The sequence below is a fragment of the Megalobrama amblycephala genome, linkage group LG15 (genome assembly GCF_018812025.1).
Source record: "Megalobrama amblycephala isolate DHTTF-2021 linkage group LG15, ASM1881202v1, whole genome shotgun sequence".
Classification (NCBI taxonomy): Eukaryota; Metazoa; Chordata; class Actinopteri; order Cypriniformes; family Xenocyprididae; genus Megalobrama; species Megalobrama amblycephala.
Window position 1 is genome coordinate 35427145 of NC_063058.1, and position 15038 is coordinate 35442182.

At 35.7% G+C, this 15038-nt stretch overlaps 1 protein-coding gene across 2 annotated transcripts in view; it reads left to right on the top strand.

The window, feature by feature from the left end:
- The first annotated feature begins 2107 nt into the window (after positions 1-2107).
- The window catches only part of LOC125246921 (ubiquitin carboxyl-terminal hydrolase 21-like), a 51019-nt gene continuing 38088 nt past the window's right edge, over positions 2108-15038 (top strand). The window contains exon 1 of one of the 2 annotated variants that reach the window (XM_048158061.1): positions 2108-2429. The gene's annotated coding sequence lies outside the window, so the exon portion shown is untranslated. Of the gene's footprint in view, positions 2430-9903; positions 10027-15038 lie in introns of those variants that run through there. The other variant, XM_048158059.1, reaches the window with a different exon arrangement.

Consider the following 15038-nt stretch of genomic DNA (forward strand, 5'->3'; position numbering starts at 1 on the left):
CTCAGATTGGATGACATTTCCTGAATCTACAGTACAGTAAATCATGTTGAATGAAAACTGTAAAATGGAGCCTAGTGTCTTGTATACATTTCTATCATGATATATTAGTTCCTGTTTATTTGTGTATTTGTGAATGTGATTTCACCAAGTACAACATCTTTGTTGATCCTGGAACAACATTGCAATCAACCAATCAGATTTGAGGACAGTTTACAGTTCCTGTCTATTTTGGTCTTTAAAACCAGGGTTTGGTGCTTCTACATCATTTTCCTATGATTTTAGGGAAAAGTTAAGGGTAGTACATTTTTGTCTTACATGCCAAAATCATACTCCCTGTTTGGTTCAGTTCCTTTGTCCGGTGTTGTCTATGTTAAGTGGGTGTTTTCTGAGTTTCCCCTGCCTGTTCCCTGAGTGTTTGAATTAAAAGACTGGAACTATTTCCTGTCATGTGAATGGGCATTGGCTTCAGTACAAATAAGAATTGTGATCTCCGTAATATAAAAATATATTTAAAAAATACAGGAATAAAATTATTTTAAAAGGAAGATTCTGAAAGCATTGAATGAGATCACATAATATGTAATCTAGATTTAAAGTAGTAACAATTAATAATATTTTATTATATGATATGATTTTATATGATATTTTTAAATATGATGGTTTAATGTTATGATATTTATCATAATGAATCTAACCATGTCAGGTCAACAAATGCAAAAGTCAGTCAGCTATTTATTATCATGATAATTATTGTGCTTTTTACCCCAAATACTTTTACATATTCTTCCGTTATTGAACAACTGCTGCTTGAATCACCTTGAACAAAACTGAAAATCATTATGAAGACCTTTGTCTGAAAATAAAAAGATTAATTTAATCTATTCAGTAACACTTTAGCTTACAGCCCAAAAAAATACTGCTTAATTACAGCATAATTATAGTGTACCTATGAAGTAAGTATGTGTAAGTATAGGGGAACAATACGTAAAGTCTTTGGAATAAAGAGATAACAACGAGGAAAATAACACATTTATACTGTAGCACTAAGGGGCACTTATACTATTATGACAGACAACAATCTTACATTTGGGAGTGATTTAGTGAGAACATACACTGCTCACCTTTCTGTAATAATAGTGTACAAATATATAAAGGCTTTTTTTTTTTAATTACGGGGTAGGCTACAGCAATAACAACAGTTCAATACGACCCCAATGGATAAATCAATGTCTTCTGAAGTGAAACTATAAGTATTTGTACAAAAAATAACAAATATTTTAAGTTCTTAAACTGTAGACTAATGTTTTCGGCCAACTGTGACCTGCACATGCATGAGTTGAGAGTTCATGCTTGATGTAACTTTTTTTTAATAATTAATGCACAACAAAATACACAGAATAACAGATAATAATAATGAGAAACAAACAAGACAGAGGAACAGAGATGGCAGCTCTTGCATGAGTTTCACATGAATCTCTTGCGAGAACGTCATGAAACTTCAAGCTTCACATTGCTCATTACAATATGCTTTGTCATTGTCAAGTTGGTCAGAAGCGAAAAGATGAGTAAACCATGAGAACATTTCTGGGTGTACTGTGTTTTCGTTTAATACAGAATACAAAATAGCAAAAGTCATGGGATTCCTTTTTATAATTCATCAGTGGAAAGATTAAAAAAGAAGAAGAGGAACAAGAGGAGGAAGAAGCTACGCAAGAGAAACAACAACAACAAAAACGGACAAAACGTGCTACTTTCTGTCAGGACTTTAGAATCTGAAATGAAAAGTTGATTTTAAAAATAAATTATGAAGTTTTGTAGACCTGTTTTTCAAGTTGTTTTTCAAATATTATCATTATTTTTTCTAGGAGTCACTGATATCAGATTGTGTGCTTTTTTTTTTTATTGTACAAACACTAATTACATGGAAAAAGAGTATATTTCCCCAGTACTAAAAAATTGCAATAGTCGTAGTCTTACTTGCCTTGAAACTACTTAATCAGTGCAGTTTTGCAATAAAAACAAAATACTGTATGAATGCACTGAAATGTAGACTACCCCGTAATTAAAAAAAAAAAGCCTGTCAAGAACAGATTTTGACAGGAAAAAAAACCTACACTCCGTTTCCGTTTCTGGTGAGAGTATGCTGTGCGTGTCTTGCTGCCGCTTCTCACTGGAATTCTTTGTTCGTTTGTTTGTTGCTGTGTTGTGCCTTGCGTTTATCTTGTCATCTCCTCTCCTGCGCTACTGGAACTTTACTTCGTCTTTTTGGACTATAACCGGACTTTACTATTGCCATTCTACTGTGGATTACAACTAACTCAGGTAACTTCTACTCATCACTGGCTACTCATCCAACTCACACCACTCTGCTGTCGTCTGCCGATCTTCGTCCTCACGCTGTTCAATCGGACCTTCTACATAGCTGGCGGGTGAGTCTCCACTCCCTCATTTATCTATCGTGTTTATCAGTATTTTGGATGGTTGGTTACCCCCCGGCATTCAATCTGACTGAAAAGGTCCCCCGTACTGCGCTGATCGCCACCCGAGTGCTGCGGCGCTCTTGCGTTCTACTGCGAAAGAAGTGTGTTCTTCAAACACCGGTGATGTGTTGTTACCGCCTGTCAGTGATTTAACCATGCCTATCATTGCTCGCATCGTCCCAGTACTTGCTCTGCTTAGAGTTCTAACTCTGGGCTTATTATTCAGCTGTGTATGACGCTCAACTACTCACTATCTCAACTGCGTAGCCTGAAATCGCATCCCCGGCTCGACCACATACAGGCTCTGTAAGGAGCTTGGGATTGCTTGACGTCATACACTGGATTTGGTCTGTACTGCTGGTTTACGTAATGTTTCCGTGCTTGGCTCTCATATTGGACTTTCTGATCACCTCTTCATTGAACTAAACTGTGTAATGCCTCTTCCCCGCCTTAGGGTGAAAACCACCATAACCTACCGTAACCACAATTCTATCAATCCATTACTGTTTTCTGAATCTGTACAAACACATCTGTCCAATATTACTGTACACACTAGCGCCCCTGTAATCTTTGCCAAATATAATGCCTCCATTTCCAACGCCCTTGACATACACGCTCCTCTTAAATGTAGACTTGTACCCTCGACACATTCATCTCCCTGGTTTACACCTGCACTTCGCAAACTGGAAACTACCGGTCGCCACCTTGAACGCCTTCACAGGAAAACCGGTTTGAATGCTCATCTTATTGCCTTCAAGGAACACATACAGTCATACAAATCTGCTCTAAATACTGCATGCTCCAGCTACTACTCTACCCTCATTACTAATGCATCCTCTCGTCCCAAAACACTGTTTTCTGTGGTTAATAAACTCACCAACCCTCCTGCACCTGTCATGAGTAACTCAGCAGACCTCTGTGAGTCATTCTTACACTTCTTTCAAAATAAAATAAATCGCATATATGATCTCTTTTCACCTACTAACTCCTCTCACCCCTTGCATGACTTCCCCTCTGATTTTGTACCTGGCACTCTTACTGACTTTAACCCTCTTACCCCTGCTTATATCTCTGAGCTAATCAAGAAATCAAATGCATCTTTCTGTCGTCTTGATCCTGCTCCTACTGCTTTACTCAAAAACTGCGCACCTGTCATCTCACTGCCTATTTCACTTCTCATTTCTCAGCTACTCAGTACTGGTGTTGTTCCTCTGGAATTAAAAACTGCAGCTGTCACACCTGTCTTAAAAAAACCTGGTCTCGATCCTTCTGTCATGGTCAATTACAGACCAATCTCAAACCTTCCATTTCTTTCAAAGCTGCTTGAAAAAGTTGTTGCTGCTCAACTTCAGTGTTATTTGTCATCTCACAACCTCTACGAATGTTTCCAATCCGGCTTTCGCACTCACCACAGCACTGAGACGGCACTTCTCAAGGTTGTCAATGACCTCCTTATGGCCACTGACTCAGGCTCCGTTAGCATTTTAATTCTGTTAGATCTTTCCTCTGCTTTTGACACAATCTCTCATAGTATTCTCATTTCATGACTCTCTGCTCTTGGTATTTCTGGTTCTGCTCTATCCTGGTTCATTTCTTACCTGTCTGAACGTCAGTATTACATCTCGATTCACCAAGCCAAGTCCACCACTGCCCCTGTTTCTCACGGTGTTCCCCAGGGATCTGTTCTTGGGCCTTTACTTTTCATCATCTACATGCTCCCATTAGGTAACGTTATCCATCATCATGGCTTCAACTTCCACTGCTATGCAGACGACACCCAACTCTATATTAGTTTTCAACACAACTCTCCTTCTCTCATCAACTCCATATCTGCTTGTATTCATGATATTAATACCTAGATGACCAGTAACTTTCTCAAACTCAACACAGATAAAACAGATCTACTAATTATTGGTTCACCGAAATCTGCATCTCGTTTCTGTCTTGACAGTATTAACATTACTGGAGTCTTGCTTCAACCTTCCACCTCCGTTAAAAACCTGGGTATAATCTTCGACTCATCACTCTCCTTCCTTCCACACATCTCTCCACTCGCTAAGTCTGCCTTCTTTCACATCCGTAATATTGCACGTTTATGTCCCTTCTTACATACCAATGATGCTGAGACACTGGTTCACGCCTTTATTACTTCCTGACTCGACTATTGTAATTCTCTTTTCTATGGTTTACCAAACACAACAATTAATAAACTCCAATACATTCAAAACTCTGCAGCTAGGGTTCTCACATATTCAAAGAAATCTTCTCACATTACTCCCATTCTCCACAGACTCCATTGGCTACCTGTTCGTTTTCGAATTCAATACAAAATACTCCTCATCACATTCAAAGCACTTCATGGTCTTGCCCCCCAGTACATCTCTGATCTCATTCAAACCTACTCTCCTATGCGCACATTAAGATCTTCTGATACTGGTCAGTTGTTGATCCCACGTCACAAACTCGCATCATTCGGTGGTCAGGCATTTTACATCTCTGCCCCCACACTCTGGAACTCCATTCCGAAGCACATTCGAGACCTATCATCAATGCATGATTTCAAAACCCACCTTAAAACTTATCTTTTTGTTTCTTGCTTCTCTGACCTCTGATTGTATGATGTTATCATACTGTTGTCATTTATGATATAGTATTGTACAGCGACCTTGAGTTTTTAGAAAGGCGCTATATAAAATAAACGTATTATTATTATTATTATTATTATAACTTGCGCTAGAGCTCTCATTCACTGTACATTATTCTATGTCGGAGTATTTGTGTTTTACATGAACAATTTACCTTTAAATGTTTGAGATAATTCTTCAAAGTATTAACAGACACAACATGTAAATATATATTAAAAAATGGGATTTATCTTGCTCGTTTTACCAGCAGTCAGTGCTTGTGTGTAGTTCAATTTTCCATTCATTTGAGGATCAATGTTGTTTGGTCCCTCTCACAGGCTGAATGGTGAATAAACAATGATTATCATTTTGATTTCCTGTGGTCACATGAGAGCGAGCCCAAATGAATCAGAGTGACCTGTTTTGAAACCCTGACTTTTGCATTTTGACAACAGCTGGCCCAATCTGCCCAAACAGGGTCAAACTAGATTTTACATTCTGAAGGAAATGTGAGTAGTCAAGCAAAAGTAGGCTACTCAAGAACTCAAAACTGAGTTTTGTTAATCAAAAGTCAACTTTTCAGAATACAAATGCCTTAAATTCTCATTATTTCATATGGTAACACTTTAGAATCCTGATCCTTCATTAATGAATAACTACACAGGAACAAATGAGTAATGCATTATTAACACTAAAAATAAGAGTACAACTAAAAATAAACTCTGATTAATGAATTAGTAATTCAGTGCTCAGTTAAAGGTGGTAGTTCACTATTAACTAATCAGTAACTACTGTTTTTTCATTCCTCCCAGAGAACTACAAAGAACTACTATATACAGGTTCATGGTACAGGTACAAGGTCATGGTACCCCACTAGTAATGGCTTAAGTATTACTAAATACTTAAGAATTCAGATCCAGGAGGTGGAGACGGGCAGGTTTAGGGATATGTAAAGTGGGAGGAGTTGGATCTATATTCAGAGGGCGGAGACAGATAGGTTTAGATCCAGGGGGTGGAGACGGGTAGGTTTAGGGATACGTAAAGTGGGAGGAGTTGGATCCAGATCCAGGGGGCGGAGACGGGCAGGTTTAGGTATGGGTAAAGTGGGAGGAGTTGGATCCATATTCAGGGGGCAGAGACAGGTAGGTTTAGATCCAGGGGGTGGAGACGGGTAGGTTTAGGGATATGTAAAGTGGGAGGACTTGGATCCAGATCCAGGGGGTGGAGACGGGCAGGTTTAGGGATGTGTAAAGTGGGAGGAGTTGGATCCATATTCAGGGGGCGGAGACAGATAGGTTTAGATCCAGGGGGTGGAGACGGGTAGGTTTAGGGATATGTAAAGTGGGAGGAGTTGCATTTTGTGTTCCACAGTGAGGACCATCTCTCTATGTCAAGTGGGTGTTTTCTGAGTTTCCCCTGCCCTGAGTGTTTGGATTATAAGACTGTCTCCTGAAACTATTTCCTGTCATGCGAATTACACTAAAACCACCCGTGATGGTACAGATAACCACCGGAATTAATCAGAAAATGGGCATTGGCTTCAGTACAAATAAGAGTTGTAATATCTGTAATATAAAAATATATTTTAAAAATACAGAAATAAAATTATTTAAAGTAGTAACAATAAATGATATTTTATTATATGATATGATTTTATATGATATTTTTAAATATGATGGTTTTATTATAAATATGGGTGTTATATCTAAGGTGGATACCCAACTTAATGATATTTACCATCTGAATCTAACCATGTCATGTCAATAAATGCAAAAGTCAGTCAGCTATTTATTATCATGTTAATTATTGTGCTTTTTACCACAAATACTTTTATATATTCTTCCGTTATTGAACAACTGCTGCTTGAATCACCTTGAACAAAACTGAAAATCTTTAAGAAGACCTTTGTCTGAAAATAAAAAGATTAACTTAGATTAATTTAGATTAATTAATTTAATAAAGATTAATTTAATATATTCGGTAATCTAATATTTTAGAACTAAGGGGTACTTATACTATATACTATTTATACAATATTTTGTTTTTAATTGCAAAAGTGCACCTATTAAGTTGTTTCAAGGCAATTAAAACTACGACTATTGCAACTTTTTTATCCTGAGGAAATATACTCTTGTTTCATGGAGTCACAAGTTCAGTGTGACATTTGTGTGTTGTAAATTAAACTGGTGCTTGAAACACACTTGTTCCATTAAGTTACAGGCTAAGTACAATAAAACACATGTCTGATACCACTTGAAAGCCTTTGTTTGAAAAATAACTTATTTCGAAACATATTTACAACACTTCTTTTTCTTTTCTCTTGCTTGGCTTCCTCCTCCTCTTGTTCCTCTTCTTCTTTCGTTAAAATCTGAATGTATTACAAGAAAACACAGTACACCCAGAAATGACCTCAACATTTACTCATCTTTTACCCTTATGCCATCTCAGATGTATACGACTTTCCTTCTTCAGATGAACACAAACAAAGCTTTTTAGATAAAATAAATATCTCTGGGAATGCTTTATAATGCAAAAAGTCGAAGCATCAAACAGCACATACATATCAGTGGATTTATACAGTATTTAGTTTTTATTGCAAAAGTGCACAAGTTGTTTCAAGGCAAGTAGAACTACAACAATTGCAATTTGTTTTTGTACTGGGGAAATATACTCTTGTTCCATGTAGATACAGGTGACATTACAGACGGTAAATTAAAGTGGTGCTTGTTACCATCTTGTTTCATGTAGTTACAGGGTAAAGGCTGATTTATACTTCGGCGTCGAGTGTATGGCGCAGCTACGGCTATCTGATATCACTTGGAAGCCTTTATTTGAAAAACAACTTATTTCAAAACAGATTTACAACACTTCTTATGCATTTCTCTTCTTTGGCTTCCTCCTCGTCTTATTCCTCTTCTTTTTCTTTCTTTAAATGCTGAATATATTAAAAGAAAATACAGTACACCCAGAAATTACCTCAACATTTACTCATCTTTTACCCTTGTGCCATCTGAGATGTATGACTTTCCTTCTTCAGAAGTTTTTTTCTGATTAACTTTGGTGTTTACATGTACCATCATGGGTGGTTTCAGTATATATTCACATGACATGAAATAGTTCCAGAAAATGGTCTTTTAATCCAAACACTCAGGGAACACGCAGGGGAAACTCAAAAAACACCCATGTAACATAAATGACACCGGAAAAAGGAACTGAACTAAACAGGGCGTATAAAAATGGTCACTGTGATTTTGGCATGTAAGACATGTTCCTGAATCAGTATATTATTGGTCCTGGAACAACATTTCTGTCCGAAAATTTAGTCCTACCCATAACCAACAAACCCGGGTTTTAAGACCAAAATTGACATGAACATCGGATTGGTTGATTGCAATGTTGTTCCAGGATGAACAAAGATGTTGTGCTTGGTGAAATCATGTTCATGAATAAATAAACAGTAACTAATAAGTTAATTATTAGACAACAGGTGATATATATATATATATATATATATATATATATATATATATATATATATATATATATATATATTGCCAAGAAGGGATGAGGGTAAAAGATGAGTAAATGTTGAGGTCATTTCTGGGTGTACTCTATTTTCTTGTAATACATACAGAATTTTAAAAAAGAAAAAGAGGAACAAGAGAAGGAGGAAGCCAAGCAAGAGAAACGAATAAGTGTTGTAAATCTGTTATGAAATGGGTTGTTTTTCAAATAGAGGCTTCCAACTGGTATCAGATTGTGTGAATACATGTGTTTTTATTGTACTTACACTGTAACTACATGGAACAAGAATATATTTCCCCAATATTTAAAAAAAATGCAATAGCCTAGTTGTAGTTCTACTGTATATCAAAATCAAAATACTGTATAAATGCACTGATATGTAGCCTACCCCATAATTTAAAAAAAGCCTTCATATATTTGTGCACTATTTTTACAAAAAGGTGAGCAGTTTACGTTCTCACTAAATTGCTCCTAAACATAAGATTGTTGTCTATCATTATAGTATAAGTACCCTTTAGTTCTAAAATACTTACAGTATAAATAATTTGTTATTTTCCTTTATTGCCAAGACTTTACATATTGTTCCCCTATACCAGTGGTCAGCAATAGGCGGCCGTGGGCCAAAACTGGCCCGCAGCAAAAATATATCTACCTGCGCCCGTAGACAGATTATTTTGATAGTGGCTGGTTCTCAAATAGATCTTCATCTCGTGGTGCCGTCTATTATCACCATCAGCTAAAAGCTGTCTGAACGTGACTAACAGACCGTTGCAAATCACTTGGACTACGTCTGAAATAGAACAGGGAATCCTTTTACTGTCGGGAACGTGCTGTGCCACGCCGCATCCAGTGTGGACAATATCACTGATTATAATGGGTTCTATCATCTTTTGATGCGTCACATTGCGCCAATGCCAAACAAATTGCTAACCCTTGCCCTATACTTACACATACTTTATAGGTACATTATAATCACTGGAAGTTACACTGTAAATACATTGTAAGTACGCAGTACTTTCCGGGCTGTAATCTTAGCTAAGAACTTTTACTGCTATGGGAAGAAAAAATGTTTTGTGAATACAGCCCCTGGTGTGCTATCAAATAAAAGATAAGTAAACTAAAAATCAAAGACCAAAAGTTTGATTCCATTTATGAGATTTGCAGGTGAATGCAAATCTCATGTTTTGAGAAATGAAAGTTTCTTGGGAAAACGTAATTGTCTTGCGAGAGAATTCAAAAACATTAAACTATAATGTTCATCTCATTTCATTTTTAGTGTTTCTACAAGAAAGTGAAAGCAGAACAGACAGACAGCATGAATCTGCATTAACCTAGGAGTGGTCTTGCAGGCAGTAATACATTTTTTTGAAATTCACAAAGTCAAAGACGGGTAACGGGTAAGCGAACATCAACTTATACCAAAGAGAATAATATCTGGCCTCAAAATAAACTTAATTAATAATCATTTAATTTTATATTTTACACTATTTAAGAATCCTTAACAGATCTGTCAAGATTTTAAATTTATAAAGATGTCAAGGTTGTGTGATATTTACTGTGATAAATGCATTTTTATAAACTGAACTGAACTTATGAACTGATAAAACAAGCAGTTGCAGGTTGTTCATTTAAGTGTCTGTATATTATCTTTTTTTAAATGTTAGTAATCAGAAGTACAAATATTTAGTGCATATTGAAATTAATTATGCTCTTTGAATGACAGCTTCTGCAAATAAGTGTATGATCTGCTATGACAAAAGCTTCACTGTATACATTTATATGTGGTATACATGTTGACTTTTTTGGCTTTCAAAATAACTTTTATTACAGTAAGATTAAGAACCATTAAACATTTTTTCACAGTAAATTCATTCACGATTATTTATAATCTTAAAGAAAAACACAAATCTCCATTCACAATCAAACATAAAGCTTCTGGTAACGCATTAGATTACAGCCCATAAAGATCTGCGTAATTACAGCATATTTACAGTGCAACTTCTGGTAATTATAGTGTACCTATGAAGTAAGTATGTAAGTATAGGGGAACAATGTGTAAAGTTTTGGGAATAAAGGGGTAACAAATTATTTATACTGTAAGTATTTTAGAACTAAGGGGCACTTATACTGTTATGATAGACAACAATCTTATGTTTGGGAGCAATTTAGTGAGAACATACACTGCTCACCTTTTTGTAATGATACTGTACAAATATATAAAGGTTTTTTTTAATTATGGTGTAGGCTACCTATCAGTGCATTTATACAGTATTTTGTTTTTACTGCAAAAGTGCACTGATTAAGTTGTTTCAAGGCAGAGCTACAAATATTGCAATCTTTTTTAATACTGGGGAAATATACACATTTCATGTAGTTAAAAGGTAAGTGTGCCATCTACTGGCTGTAAATTAAAGTGGGCTAATTAATTTAATTCTTAATGAACAAAGTAGAGGCTCTATTGCCAAGACATATAGCTAAACAGACATAGGGCACCCTTGTCTTGTTCCTCTTTTAATTTGAATTGGCACACTTAAACCTCCTCCTATTTTAACCATGCTTACAGCAGCAGTATATAATATTATAATCCATGATAAAAAAATGTTCTCCAAACCCATAACACACAAGAATCTTGAAAATATAACGATACTCAATCAAAAGCTTTCTTCTGATCCAGAGAAAGCCAAACCAAAATCAATAATATATATTCCAGCATAATCCATTATATCTCTCATTAAAAACAAATTATCATAAATGGACCTTTTAGGTATACAATATGTTTGGTCTTTATGTATTAACACATCAAAATCACCTTTAAGTCTGTTTTCCAAACACTCTGATAATGTTTTATAATCGGAAAATAAATCAGCAACTGGCCTCCAGTTCTCTAGCAGACAAAGATCTCCTTTCTTTGGGATCAAAGAGAGCACTGCATGTTGACAATTTTTGGTAGAACCTTAGCTTTATAGCTTTCCTGTAAAACATTAAAAAGTCTTTTCCTATTATTCCCAAAAAAGTTTTACAAAATTCTGCTGGTAGTACATCGATTCCTCGTACACAACCAGATGAAAGTTGATTCACTACTTTTGTAACTTCCTCAAAAGTCTGATCAGAGTCTTCTTTACATTTCCTTCTTTCAGCACAAGTAAGTTATTTAAAAAGTTAATCTGCAAGTCTTTAGCATATAAGTCCACATAGAAATCAACAGCTAGTCTCTTCATTTCCAAAGGATCTGAAGTAACATTCCCATCAGATGTACGCAATGCATGCATATAATTATTATGAAAACACTTCCTATTCAAATTAAAAAATTTTGTGGGAGCATCCATATCATATAAAGAAACAAAATGTGATTTAACAAGAGCTCTTTTTAACTTTTTGTGTAACATGTTACTTAACTCTTGTCTCTTCTGACAAAAATCATCATATTGTAAATTCACATCATTTTGATCACTTAACATATTTTGAATTGTTGAAATATCTTTATCTAATTTTGCCATTTCATGTTTGATTTTACAGGAAGTGTGTGCCATAAATTGATTGCAGAGAAGTTTAATCTGAGTTTTCCCTTTATCCCACCACTAAAGAAGATTATCATAATCATTTTTTTCTCAACCCAACAATTCCAAAACAATTAAAATTTATTAAAATAAAAATAAAATAAAAATATCTTGAATTAATTTAATATCAAAACTCCAGTAAAAGAATTGTGGATTTGTTTCTGATAAAATCACAAGAGCTGATGATCAAGGTGTGATATATGCACCTCTCACTCTATTACACTGATTTTTATGTAAATAAAATCGATCCAGACGTGCAGCACTAATTCTATCTTCTAGGGGTGGGATGGTTCAGATTTCTCATAGTTTGGTTTGTATCACGGTTTTAGTGTCATGGTTTCAGTACAGTTTCAGCACAAATAAATACATGAGAGCTAAGATACATGCTTTACAGGCTTTTCAGGTATATAACAGCTTTCAGGTACAGAAATGTAAGAAAGTAGTCAAATATAAAATAACACTGCATATAAACGTCTTTGAATAGTTAAATAAAGATGAAACGTTATTGAAGTTACACAAGATATTCAGTCAAGAGTGATTTCTTTGTGTTTTGTCATTCGATTAACATTAAAAACACAGAGAGCAGGAATATTAGACTGCTGTCCCTTTAAGACATAATTCAAAGATCCAGTTCACTGATACTGACACACATGCGCTGTCTGTCTCGTTTTTCTCCTAACCTACTATGTTTGTTAGGATACTCACTAAGATGGGCATAGTGACATAATTTTTGTGTGAATTTGTCAGTTTAGGTGCAAGACTTGAAAGAGAATATGAGTTCATTTCACATCTTATGGATGAATGTTTAAATTGGCAAGGTTTAAATGAGTTTAGTTTAAACACAGATGGCAACGTGATCTGTTCATGTCTCATCTGCGCTCGAGTTATCAACACCGGGGTGATGATGGTGTAAATGACTACTAATAGAGCTTTCGGCACATCACTGAACATTTGTTTACAGCGAGTGACTGTTTTGTCCATGTTCTTTTGATCATCGATGATATAATGTATTGGGAAACTAGAATGCTAACCCTAACCCCACATCTACTAACCCTAACTGAGTGATTATTGCCTCTAAACCTTTAGCAGATGAAGGATGTGGTTCTTCTCCATTCCTATCAATGACAAAATCAAGGGTGCAGTTAAAGTCTCCACCAATAATTAAAAACTCTTCTTGTGAAAGAGAAACAAGAGTATTTTTAAGCATCTCAAAAAACATAATTCTGTCCCTACCAATATTTAGTGCATAAATATTAACAAAGACAAAACTTATATCTTTATTTTAGCTTTAATTAAAGGAAGCCACCCCTGTTCTAATTCACTAATAGATTAAATGTTTACATTTAATTCCGGAGGAAACAATATAGCCACCCCTGCACTTACATTTCTCATATGACTAAGAACAAACTGACCATCAGACCACAAACCCCAATCTAATTCATTATTAATATCAGTGTGTTTCTTGTAGAAGCATCACAATCTCTTTCTTTCAATAATAGCCATTTATTACTAGCCCTAATCCCACTTAAGTTTAGGGTCCCCAATCTTGGGACATCCATAATAAAATAGGATAGGAAAGTAGAAATAAACAGTAGTGTGAGAGAAAAAGATGATGATGTCCATCATGGCACTTGAGTGTCTTGAGTTAAATATAGGCCTATACATTGGAAGTAAGAGAGAAGAGTGAGAGAGAATGCTGAGCATGTTCATGCATGTTATCCTGCTTGTTCATAGTAGTTTTTAAAGTTTCCTAAGAGCAATACATAGGTTTGTGCTTCTTGTCTACATGAAGACATAACACACTCTTTAATAGATGTTTAAATGCACTACATTTACACGTTTTATTCAATTCATTCATTCAAAATTATTTTTAATGTATTGAAAGGATAGCCACTTGAGATATAATATCTCATTTTCGAGGGGGCTCCAGAACACACAAAATACAATAAAAAAAAAAAAAAAACACATACACATTTGAAACAAACAAACAAGCCAACAAAAAAGTCACTTAAACAGGCAAGCAGCTCACTCCCCTAATCTTCCACCTACAACTGCGATGTACACACAAGACATGCATTTTAGTGCAAACAAATCAAAATGCACTTTGTCGTGGAAATTCTCAATACTAATCCGACTTCGCCACTGACAATTCAAACAACCTCCAGTTGTCAATATAATATATAATACTCAGTACCAATACAGTACTACAGTACCTTCGAGGTAATTCCCATCCTGAATATAATACAATACAATACTACAGTACCTTCGGGGTAATTCCCGTCCCGAATATAATACAATATAATACTACAGTATCTCGAGGTAATTCCCTTCTCGAATACTTCTAATACATTTCCAATATTTCGAGGTAATTCCCTTCCCGAAATAAGGTGACGGCGTCCCGTCAAGAAGCTGCTATCACTACCTCAATCACACATGAGCACACAGGTCTTTAGCATCTATACACTCTCACCGTCCTTCTCAGGTGTACGCTGGTCCAACACAGGATCATTAATACTAACTCAGAGTATTACAGCCTCACCCCGAGGGCGACTCTATAGTCTTCCAACACTATCTGTCTCTGCTGTGGTCTTTTGAGCGTAGAATCTTTAGTACTTCTATTCCTTAGCTGCGCAGCATATACCTGACACGACTTCTACAAAGTTGCTCTTTGTAGAAATGAAGTTTTATTTACGGCCGGGAGGTCACTTGTCACAACAACAGAGTGAGTCTCAGTGAATAGAAAGATACATGCACATTTAAGTCTTACAGTTGAGTAAAAATCAATGTCTTCATCACTGTGATTTGTTCTGGTGATTGGTTTGTAATGATCTAAGCTAATCATGTGACTGGTC